Raw genomic sequence first — 12,793 nt, 5'->3', positions numbered from 1 at the left:
TCTAATTTGGAAGACATTGTGGGAACAATGGATTATTTAATTTAAAAGAGTCGATAGAATAACAACACATAGAGAAAATTATCATAATAAACAGAATGAAATAAGTGCAACATTTTTATTTTATATTTCTTCGTGTATTTTTGCGAAGAAAATTAGACGTGACGAACAATTTATTGTATTAACTTTTCATTGTGTTTACGCTTAAAAAACATTTAAAATGGAAAACTCTTTATCTTGAAGTTTTAACTTGAACACGCGTGTGGGGCTTCTTATCTAAATTATTACGTTGTTTGTACATACTAATCTAATGGCGTGAACAAAAGACATGAGTATATAGAATTTGATGGTGATATTTAAATATGTTAGCAATAGACAATCGCGTATACGATTTGTTGACAAATGGAAATATTAATAAATATTTTATCGTCTTGCTATAAGTATGCATTGTAATGATTATTTCGACGGACCAACCGAGTGTTGTTTAAATTATGCAATTTTTAATTTAGCAGCGGCGTTGAAGTTCGGCGCATAATAGCGTTTATTGCATGCGTTTGACGTCACCTGGAAAAGATGGAGTCTAAAGCTTCTTTGCTTTCACATGGTTTAATTATAATTCCGTTTGATAATCTGCTTTTCCGTAGTTTCGCTAAAAAGATAGAGTGGCAGAAAAAGATTAAGATTTATGTCAAATTAATTAATTGAAACTAGATTGTTTTTTATGTAAAATATGTCGAAGGAAAAAAATAATTGGATTTATGTTTATTTTTTCTAAATGAATAAAGCTATATTTAAGTTTAAGAATTCGAATTTTCACTGTTCATATTATTTAATAAGTAACGAACAAAAGAGAAATTTTGTTAATTTGCACATTTTATTTTCAGCGAAGTTTTGACCAATTGGCGAATTGTATTGGCAATTGCAAAAAATATTATTGTGTTATTATTTTATTAAAATGAAGGCTTGAGATTTTATAGTATTTTGATCGCAAATGCATGAAATAATATTTATATTTTGCCGCAGTTGCAATAATTAGCGCAAGCTCCAGTATAGCTCCGAAAAAATTTATATTGAAATTATATTCATTTCTGCTATATGCTATAAGTACCTATTCCCGATTTCTTCGATTTATCGACATCATGTCGGATGGACAAATACATTTTTATCGTATCCGAGAGACGCACGATGGATCGACATATAGAAGAATGCGATTTTTCATTATGTGCCATTCCGTTTATTTTACATTCGACGGATTAACGTGTGTAATAATTATCGAATCAATTTAAACTGATTGTGAGAAGAATTTTATTAAAAAAAAAAAAAATATTTCGTGTATATATATATATATATAAATTACACATAATGAAAAATGTAAATATTAACCGGAGCTTTGAAATAAAAATGGATCAAAATATCGCAATATCGATTTTGAGATAATTATTAATATTTTAACCATTTCCAATTTTCATATATAATTTCATCTTTGCCGTTAATCCAGTTTCTTTCCTAATTTCTCATCGTTCTGTGCCATTTTTTTCGTTTAAAGTTTTCAACCGCTTTGGAAATCTTCTTGAATGGTTTATTATTGAAAACGTAATCGCTAAGATTATGACAAAAGGGGATTCGGAACAAAAGGAGAGACCGAGATAAGACACGCGTTTTGTCCGTGGCATCCTGTCTCGTGCTGATGCGTGTTTGCGATGGTGTATTTTAGTTCATGTTTGCTTAGATACATATGCACGCGCGGCCCATGGCTGATTATATGCAGCCCCAGGAGTGTCACGTGTGTCATGTAGGAATGTTTTTACAATGAGATAAGGTGCATTCGCTTTTCTAAAAATAAAGTGTATCTTCCCAGTGCGCGCGTTTTTTTTTTCTTTTTTTTTTTCGAACGATCTTGTCCGTGACAATTATAATCAACTCCGATTATCCGTATTAACATTTATTTTCCATCATCGCGATTGATTATTCGATAAAAACTATTTTAATTATTGTATGTGATATTCGAAGCTGAAATGGATCGAGTTTATTTACAGTTTGTGTGCAAGATCACTTTAAGGCTCATGCTGATTCATTTGCAGCCATCGTAAGTTATATCATCAGACGCGAGAAAATAGGCGATAAAAAATTCTTGCAAAATAAATTGGAATGTTTCTCGACAAAATACAAACATTTTCAATAGGACAGACTTGTAAAATATGTCAAAAACTCTTCTGTCCGTTAATCAGTAAATAATACATACAGAATTGAATTATGGTTTTCTTCTTGATTAGGCGCAGTTCACTTTTCAAATTATGATTAGTTATTAATTACCAGAACAAAAAGAGAGTTTTTAGTATATTTTACAAGTCTGTTTTATCGAATGCGAACGTTATTTTACTCTCGAAAAACATTTCTATTTTAATATATTTTGTAAGAATTTTTACGTATTTTTTCGCTTCTGACGTCATAAGATAGCTGCAGTAAACTAACAGGAGTCTTAAATATGTACATCAAATATTTTATAAATTAAATATTACTTATTTTAGCTTTATATACTTTATGTATATAAAGCTAAACGAACGAGACCAAATCATGGAAAACAGAATAAATTATTATTGAATAAATCTATTTTACTTTAGGAAGAATAATATTGGGGATGGTACATATCGATCATTACTTAGTGGTGTAGTTTTTAGAATTTTCCATTGCCTTTAGGATATATTTGCCTTTAGGATATATATCAATACGAAACCCTAAACATGCATTCGTTGTTGATTGAATAAGAAATTTATGAGGTTTCAGCCATCGTATATGAAAAAAAAACTACTATAAAAAAAAAATATTATCAAAGAAATATAGAATATCTTACAATTATTGTTTAATTTATTTGTATTTTATTAACCTTTTGGAGAAATTTTAATTAAAATTGAAAATAAAAAGGTTGAGATTGCTGTAGTTTTCAAGTTGTAAATGATTACTAGATAAAACTAAATCAAATGATAGTTCAGGTCTGTGCATCATGTTTATCAATTTGTCATTTTTTATTGATTTTCATTAGTTAATACGATTTTCTCTTTTATGTAATATTTTTTATAACGTAGACATTACATATTATAATAATCAATTGATGTCTCGACACTAATTACAAAAACAGTAAATTTTAATTATTATATGCATATGACTCTTTTAATCATCTTTTTTAAATTTTATTTGATAGTTGAATGATTTTTCTTATTAAATTTAACGTTAAATTTGAAAAATTAAAATTATTTTCGTGTTTATGGAAAACAAAGAAATTATAAAATATTGTTTCCTTCTTAAATCTTTATCTTTTGAAAAAAATGAAATTGTGTAATTAAATATTATTATATAAAAAAGTGTTTTTTTGTTAAAATTAAATAACAAATCTCTATATTTTTTGTGTGATAATTTCATTTAATTTATTAATTTACTAAAATTACACACGATTTCATTTTGCTCGGAGTGAAATTAAAAATTTGGAAAAAGTTAATGAGAATGCGTGAATTTGCCGTTAATAAATCATTTCGTGATTTTAATACTTTTGTTCTTAAAAAAAGGAACGAAATTTGTTCTTTAAACAAAATTAAAAATGCATAATAATAGTTCATTCCGCCGAATTTAAAACACGAGGGACCGAATATTCAGCGCAATAATTATCTGATAATATATATATATATATATATATATATATATATATATATATAAAAATATTTATATATTCGTTAAACGAACAAATTGGTTGACAACACAGAGCTCGGCGCTCATTGTTTACAATAATGTATGACGTATTGTGTACGCGCGCAATCACCTTACTGCCATTCGCACAACGAATCTCGGGCGGGCTAATAACGACGTGACTCGATCCATTATTATCTCTCGAAACGTAATTATTTCTTGTGAACAAGTAACCATTATCAGCTCGTATCTTAATTAATTCTCACGATCAACGAATCGTAAACGTATCGAGACTACAGCTGCCCATCGAAGCAGCTATTTTGCGTAATTTATCCACTTGAAGTGGCAATCGGTATGATGAATATGGAAATTATAAATTATTATTCCACGGTAATTACGTGCGACGATGAATTTTTTTTATAATATTTTTTTATAATATTCTTTCATAATACTTGAATTTAAATACATTTTTGTTCTGAAGGTTTAATCGTAATTTGCCTGCTGCTTTTTTAAGATGATTAAGATGGCGGAATACGAGTAATTCAGATAACATAAGCTACATATATCCATTATTTATTAACAATACGTATGTTTTGTATTACATTATGTTTAATGTCGTGATGCTGGCGCAATGCTGGCTTTTGATTAGCTACTTTTAATTAGGCCATTGCATCTTAATCACTTAATTGGATATTAATTTGACTTTATTACACTCGCCTGCAATATTCTGGTTATTAATCTTTTGGAACGTATGCGAGTATGAAATAGATCATCTTTAATTAGTAATTCGTACGTTATTTGTATCGTATTTTAATATTCATCGACGATGTAAATATAAATTTGTTTGTGTGTCTCGTTAAAAAATCTTTCGTCGGTGATTCGGTGGCTGTGGCGATACGCGTATGTCGAACGCATTACAGTTTCGTGCGAATGGCATTATAATTATATCCTCGCGTTATTTTTCTTTATCGTGAAATAATAAAACGCACGATCGTGCGTGCGATCGTAGCCGGGAGCACCATGCTGCAAAGTGCCGCGTAATCGTCACAATTTGGTGATTAATGCTTGCTCACGCGATTATAATTAATCGTGTTGTCACGAGTAAATGCTGTGTAAGTGCCGTGGAATAGCAATCAATGAACGAGAGAGAAGGAGAGCAGCCGAGAAGCGGAGGGTTGTGACAGCGGAATATAATCCAGAAATGTGAATATCTTCTTCTTTATTATTTGCGGAATTAATTCGTTATATTATACATCCAATTCTTTCGGAGGGGAAATCGAAGAAGGAAACCAATCGAGCAATAAGGATCAATTTTTTTTTCTGAGCTCGGAATAAATAATGCATGACGGGACATATTTACAGTGATATTATTGGCCAATTTTTTGACTGCATATAATTTGAGAACTGTACTCTCAATATTTTCATAATAGATCTTTCCTCTAATTCCCGGATACGTCATTATATTATTTCCTCTAATTCCCGGATACGTTATTATATTATTATGTAAAGTATTATATTGTAGTATTAATCTCGTATTGTTAGGGAAATAAGAGTTAAATGATGATTTTACCAGCATGTAGTACCTAGTAAAGCCGGATGCAGATTAAACAAACGAGCGTAAATAACACAGATGAAACATTATTCGATGAGCGCGAAAATGGCGTCGTAAATACTGGTGCTCATCAAAGTAAGTTCGATCGTACACACTTATTCGCGCTCATTCTGCTTGATCTGAATTAAAAAAGAAATAGTCCACAGCAGTCTATAAATTGCGTTTCATTTTCAAATTTTCAGTCGCAGATTTGGAATAGAAAAAAAAGATTTGGAATAGAAAAGAAAGTCTGAATTCTCATTAAAAAATGGCCTTGTCGTTTCAACATACTCTTCAGTTTTTTTTTTTCCTATTTTCGATTCGTCGGGCTTCATGTTTTCATTATATCCTCTCGTTGCACTGACGTCCAAGGTCTTCTATAAAACGTGGGATACGCTTTTATATAAAACTCGCGGGGCATATTCAATGGTTGATTAAAATTAGTCAACGGTTAATGGTAGACCGATAAACGATCAATAACGGCGCGCAGCTGTTTTCCAATTGGAACGTCATATGACGAAATATATGTATGTAGATTGCTTTACTCGATAATATCGCTAAAGGATACATATATTAATATTAGTCTTATAAATATCTTATTTATAAAATAAATATACCGATATAGGTTTTCAGAAATATATCCATGCACAGATATTTACAACATAAAGCATACACACGATGAAAAAGAATTTTGTTGACCCAGAAAATTGCTGCTACTGCGTATTTCATGTGGAAATCTAAACTTTGGTATTATTACGATATTAAAATTAATTAATTAAACAAATAAAATTAACTTCATAATTTTTATTTAATAAATTTATGCGTAGAATTATGCATAAATTTATTAAAATGAATTGAAATATGAAATTCATTTTAGAATGCTAAAGCAGAATGGTCTAATAAGTATATTTCGCTTTACAGTACTTACAGTACTTACAGTACTTACAGTTATTATTGTTTTGATATAGACATAGAAATTAATTTGTTATATTAGTAAAACTAGATTTTATTGTACAAAATGAAATTATTTTTAATAAGTTTCTCTGAGCTATTTGTATGATAATAATTTATAAAATTTGCCATGACAACGTCAAATTTGTTATATAATTTATATATATATATATATATATATTGTGTGTGTGTGTGTGTGTGTGTAAATTTATATAAATATATATATATATATATATATTTATATAAATTTTATATATATATATTATATATAAATTTTATATATATATATTATATATATATTTTATATATATATATATATATAATTTGTGTATGTGTGTGGGGGGGGGGAGGGATGTAAAATATGATACAGAGAGTTAAATTATCTCGTTAAATTATCTATTATCTTTGTCTATGCGCCAGCCATTACATATGCGTTTATCTGTATTGCGATTTGTCTCTAACATTCGGCATGCCTTGGATTACACATCAATAATATGTTCTCACAGTTCGTGCCACGGGGTTACGGATAAACTGACATTGACAGAGGTATATGCACGTTACGATAATAATGCGAGAGTAATAATTACAGCGATAGATTTCGCTATTAATAGATAGCGACGGACTTTGTTAGTTGGTTGCGAACCGTGATGTTGTGATAATATGACTTTTTAATAAACGCGATTATCTAACCACGCGTGACATCGATCGGCTGATCAGCTGATGAACTTTCCAGTACCGAGTTACCTACTTGAAACATCAGATTCGAGATTGACATTAGAATCTTATCTTAGGACGGAATTAGAGTAACAGGTACGCAGTCGGGATTAATTGTTAAAGTGAAGAAAGTCCCAAAGATTCGGATTAAACTTTCATATTTAATTATTAATTTGGATTTAATCTTCCCAATATTATTTATATCCCTTACTATTTTTTTCATTAAATATCTTGACATGGTGACATGAATCTTTCGTTAACTAAATATATATTGAAAAGTTACAATTTCCAAGGATGCTTCGTATAAATCATGGTCAATTTGATTTCAGTTTCATTTCGATTTTTACATTTTCCTTTGGTATTTACAAAAAAAAAAAAAAAAAAAAACAACAATTACAGTAGGTATATAATATTTCTACAATGGTAATCGTTGTTCGATAAGTTTATCAAAATATCACAGTTTTAATAATTATTTCTGACCTAATCATCGAATATATCGATACCTTGGCCTCGACGGCGACAGGTGACAGAGTATCGAGCGGAGTTGCGCCTTTTGGGAGCGCCGTATGTGATTTATGCCGATTGGTTGGAATGCGTCTGTCACACGCTGGCCCTCAATGAATCGGATGGCGGAGTAACGAAACGTCAATTATGGATATCGGGAGCATTTTGGGCAAGAGGGGATCGGGAGATACCGTCGATACCGAACGACCTTGCGGCATCGACCAACCTTCCGCACTTCTCTTGGCTTTTCCAGTCTATATACAGCGGCCTCTCCGTTCACCGCGCCCTCTTCCTGCCCTTTCTGTCCCTATCCCTCTTTCTCTCTCTCTCTCTCTCTCTCTCTCTCTCTCTCTCTCTTTTGTCCTTTCGTCTCCCCCTCTTTCTCTTACACGCACCCTCTCCCCTCCCTCCTACCGAGTACCGTCCTCCCACGCTGTCTGACCCTCTTCGAGAAAGTTGCGACGATCCTGCGATGTATACTCGATTTATCGCGCGTTATCGAGAACGAATTAAGTATCCATTTCGCATTTCAGGCAGGTGATTTAACTCTGTTCCTCATTGATGCACATCGCATCATTCGTGACGTATCATTTTTTTATCATCAGCGCGTATGAGCGGGCGTACGTTGTTTATCCTTGTGTTGGTGCGACAAGCTTCATCGATTACTCGTTGCATCTGCTAATGCGGGAAATCGTATCTGAAATGACGTATTTCGCAACTACAGTGACAGAAATTTCACCATGTACCATGTACAGGATTTAGCAAGATATTTTTAAAACCAAAAAAAAAAAAAAAAATGCGTTCCGTTCGTCTATCGCAATATTGAAAGCAAATCGAATTTAATTTCTCCGAATGTACTTTTTTTTAATATTATCGTTTTTACGTATTGCACAAACAATTCAGTACTTAGATGCTGCTCATATGCTCCTGTTCTAATTATCTGTTTTGAATCTAGTAATATCCCATCTTGTTTACGAATCTAATTTTTTTTCTTTTTTTTTTTTTCTTTTTTTTTATGTGAACGAAGAACATTTTTACTTCTCGTTTTTTATTCTAAATAAATATTTTCCCTTAGAGCGATCCTAGTTTCTAATTTGCTCTCCTACAAGGTGTTTTAAAGCGTGTCTTACAAATCGTCGAATTGATGTAATGACATATCGACGATGTTTTTACGACGAAATAAGGGACGGGTTCGCAAGGAGGATCTCCTCGCGCAAGTACCGAGAAACGGATGCTCCTCTTTCGTCGGATGCAATTTCTCAATGCACCGTCACGACGACACTGACGAGTAAAAGACAATGGCGGGTAAACGAGGAGGAGTCCATTCCGTTGGCAGCTCGACAACAGATCCCGTCCATCTGCGTCGTGAGCGACGGGCGTGAGGGACGAGACACACGAGTAACACGAAGGGAGGTGGTAGTCTCCACCCCGGCGGAGGGGGAGGGGGTGGCTACGGTCCTGGGGTCGCTGAGGGTGGGTTAGGCCGTGACGCGTTCGGCCCGAGGGGTGGGAAAGGTTACCCCGCTGGAGGGTGCGCGCTTCCGTTTGAACATCGGTGAAACGTCAGTTACCTCGCGACGATCCTTCCGCGAGGAGTTTGTCCGATCGCGCTCGCTCGAACTCTAACTCTGGTTCCTCGAAGTAACTTTACCCGTAGTAGACTAGCTAACCTTGGTTCCCCGCCCCCGGTGGCGGAGTCTCGAAAGAGGCCGGAGAGAAGGCCACTTGCCGTTTCCGATTATCCCTCGACTCGGGCTTTATTCGACGATTAAGCCACAGGAGAGGAAGGAGCGCTGCGTATGATTCCCCTCAGCCTCGATTATCTATTCGTACGTTGATTAATCTATAAGGTTTCTTGCTGTTGAGAAAAAGACGTGGAGAAATTATCTTCCGAATAATCTGTCGAACGGATTAGGTAGGGATGAAGATGAAAGGGATGGCTGAATGTGTACGCGTTTTTCTTCAGCGTCGACTTTGCGATAATTTCAAGGTGGAGAAATCAGAGATTGTCGCGAGGTGGATACGTATGACGTTTGTTTTATTTGTTTTATTTGTTTTATTTTCTTTCTTTCTTTTTTTTTTTTTTTTTTTTTTTGCGGAGACAACAGAATTATTAATATTTTGTTTTTCTAAATAGAGCGCGAAATTTGTTTGTTTCATTCGCGGAGCGAGTAAATCTATCTACATTAAGTTTAATAAATCTATCTACATTAAGCCTGCATATTTCATGAATAATGAATATTTTGTGGATATTGGGGGGGTTTTGACATTTTAATTGAACATTCAAATTGGCTGGAGAATTTATCATTAAAATTAACACTCTCGCGTTTACAATCCAAATTTTCTTTCATTTATATAGCGGACGTGTTTATAATAGCGGACATAATATTACATTACGATACGATTTATTTTATTTTATTTTTCAATCATCTGACAATTATCATAGCGAGATAAAAGACGGGAATTTTGTATCTTAGCCTATTTCTCAGTGGATATCGCGAGCTTTTTAGCAGGGAAAATCTGCACGTATGTAGTTCGGTGGGATGTCCTGCTGCATAAATGTTAAAGGCGAAGGTCCTCTGTGTAAGCTTCATAATGTAAACAATCGGCATCGGGGAATTGACGCGCTGTTGACATTATTATTGACGTGCACGCGGATAAATCTTAAACGGTCGTTCTAAACATGGCTCTCGCGGAGAAACTGGGATATCCCTTGATTAAAACAGGCATTAACACGCTGTTGAGCGCGCGCGCGCGTGCGCGCGCGCGCTCGCGCGATGACGAGACCGATAAAAACGATTTCCATGCCTACATGGATGAACAATTACGGAGATGATAATCACTCCCGCGCGCAAACTTTTTTTCTCTCTCTCCGACAACTTTTGCGCCTCTTCTCGCGAGAGGAGAATATCTCGGAAAAATATCGCATCGCGTTGACGGAAGGAAGGGGAAAGCCGAGCGTGCTAGATCCAGATGCCGCGTACGCGATCGTACGTAACGTACGGAGCTTCCGGTTAATTCTTTCGTAGTTCCCCTTTTAATGTAGTCGTTTGACTTATTTCTAATGTGCTGACACATGGGCAATTACGGCGATAATGATCGCGTAATTACTCGCGCGCGCGCCAACTTTTGTTAGCCGTACGCCTCGTCCTGAGAGGAAAATACTCGAGAGAATGAACGTTTGTCTCGTTTCAATAAAAAAGAGATAGATCCGATAGATAAAAAAAAGTAAAAAGAGATGCAATTGATCTAAATATATAAAACGAATAGTAGTTTACGTAATTATGCCCTCGAGGACAATTCGTATTTATTGGGTGGCTTAAATGAGTTTTCGTTCATTAATTTTTTTATTTGCTGCCAGTACAACTAATATTTTCTAAAGAATTTCACAAATTTATAATTATCTTTCTCTCTCTCTCTCTCTCTCTCTCTCTCTCTCTCTTAAAATAGTGGATTACAGAGAAAATATAAAGTACATTTGGTAAAACATTTAATAGAGTATAAAGATAGGATTGTTATATTTTAACAACAATGTATATAAAAATATTGTAAAAGGATATAAATTTTATTATTTCTGTATTAACACAAAATAAAAATTAATGAAAAAAATTATGTAAATTTATTAATTTTAGAGAAGAATTTTATATAATTTTTATAAATTTTACATATATATATATATATATATATATATATATATTATATTGTTTAAGATTATAGTAAAAATAACTCGTCAGATTTAGTGATAGTTTTATTGCTCCATTTTTATTGCCGCTTGCGAATCTCTCGATAACAAGCACGTTTTATCCACGTGCTTCGTTTATCTAGCCATAAAATAGTTGTACACGGCATTTGGATGGTGTCGTCTTTTCTAATTCACTTTCTCTCTCTCTCTTTCTCTCTCTCTCTCTCTCTCTCTCTCTCTCTCTCTCTCTCTGTCTCATCCTCTTTTAACGACAAGACGCGACGCGATAAGATCACGCGGGAAGACTTTATTGAGACTGGCCGAGATAAAGGAACGAGTCGATCTCCTCGAGATCGAATAACAGGATTCATTGAGGCGCGCGTCGTCGCGACGAGTGGCGAAAGGGGTGGATGAGCTTTATCGCTTTTCAATCTACCGAGGGTTAAGTACGTCGGGGAAGCGCTCCCCTCGAATGCACTCGACCGTTGGAATTCTGCCAGCGAAGGATAATAACCTTCACCCCCGCCGGAGATCATCCGGATTGCTTTGCTTTAACGTCGAATTAAAACGTTGCGTCGCATCGACGTGTCGCGCGACGATATCGACTCGAGGCGTGCTTTCACTTTTTTTTTCCTCTCGCACAGATTATATGTTTTAAAGTACACGGATAAAAAATATTCTTTTAATTTCCTTCCGCTTTTCCACAGACTTTTAATAAAGGAAATTAAAATTGAAAATTAAAACGACTGTCAAAATTATGTTATTATTTCTCGTGGACTTTGGACAGGTGGGTTTAGGTTTTCCACCAATGCGATATCGTTTGCTGAATTAATGCTTCGTAATTATAATTTTAGTGCGTAATTATGATTTCAATTCTTTTCCTTTAAGTCCCAATTACGATTTACGTCGTAAATCTCTACGTAATGCAAGCTTGAAAATTATACATAATTTTCGAAATTGCGTTATTTAGCAATTTCCTAATTCAAATCCATCCAGACACAGATATGTTTTCGCGCAAAGTTGGTATTGTAATCTCGAGGAAGTGAAATGATAAATCCAACATTAATTGGAAGGGCAACAAATCATCTTTAGATACTGTAGATAGAATATATTATTCTTTTAATAAGTTTTGACTATAAAAGATCGAGTGTATTTGCAGAAATTCACGAAATTGCGCGCACTTTTCTCGTAAACGAGGATTTTATTATGTAATACATACATACATACATACATACGTGCGGATAATATTATTATATATTAAATACATTTTAATCTGCATGTTGTTTTCGACAAAATAGTAAAATATATCCATACTAAGTTACAAAATATTTCATTAGCAACGGGGCAAAGCGTTTTTCTTGTTGCGCCTTTTGTTCGCATCACTTTGTGTTCTTCGATAACAAGAGCCATTTCAATCGAACTAATTAAATTTGTTAAATTGGACTACAATACGGAGATAGCTTGGCTGGCTGATATCCGAAAGTCGAGAATTAACGCGTTTATTTTGATGTCCAATCAGTGAAATTTGTCGGCGAGAGATCGTCATTATGAAAAAAAAAAAAAAAAAAAAAAAAAAAAAATTGGAAAAAATAGTAACATTGTGACTTCGAAAACGGAGAAATTCGTGGAACAAATAATGAAATATTCAGCAATCAAATTATTTTTACGCGATTGAT

The 12,793-nt window shown here is 33.8% G+C and overlaps 1 protein-coding gene across 5 annotated transcripts in view; it reads left to right on the top strand.

Moving 5' to 3' along the window:
• Positions 1-12,793, top strand: part of mtd (TLD domain-containing protein mustard) — a 147,895-nt gene that overhangs the window by 6,671 nt on the left and 128,431 nt on the right. For 3 of the 5 annotated variants that reach the window (XM_089078475.1, XM_089078476.1, XM_089078474.1), the window contains exon 1: positions 9,076-9,264. The exons of the other annotated variants lie outside the window; for them this stretch is intronic. The gene's annotated coding sequence lies outside the window, so the exon portion shown is untranslated. Of the gene's footprint in view, positions 1-9,075; positions 9,265-12,793 lie in introns of those variants that run through there. 5 annotated transcript variants of the gene reach the window in all.

This window comes from Pogonomyrmex barbatus, unplaced genomic scaffold (assembly GCF_055798465.1).
Source record: "Pogonomyrmex barbatus isolate J1 unplaced genomic scaffold, ASM5579846v1 scaffold23, whole genome shotgun sequence".
Taxonomy (NCBI): Eukaryota; Metazoa; Arthropoda; class Insecta; order Hymenoptera; family Formicidae; genus Pogonomyrmex; species Pogonomyrmex barbatus.
This window is presented reverse-complemented; position numbering and strand designations above follow the sequence as displayed.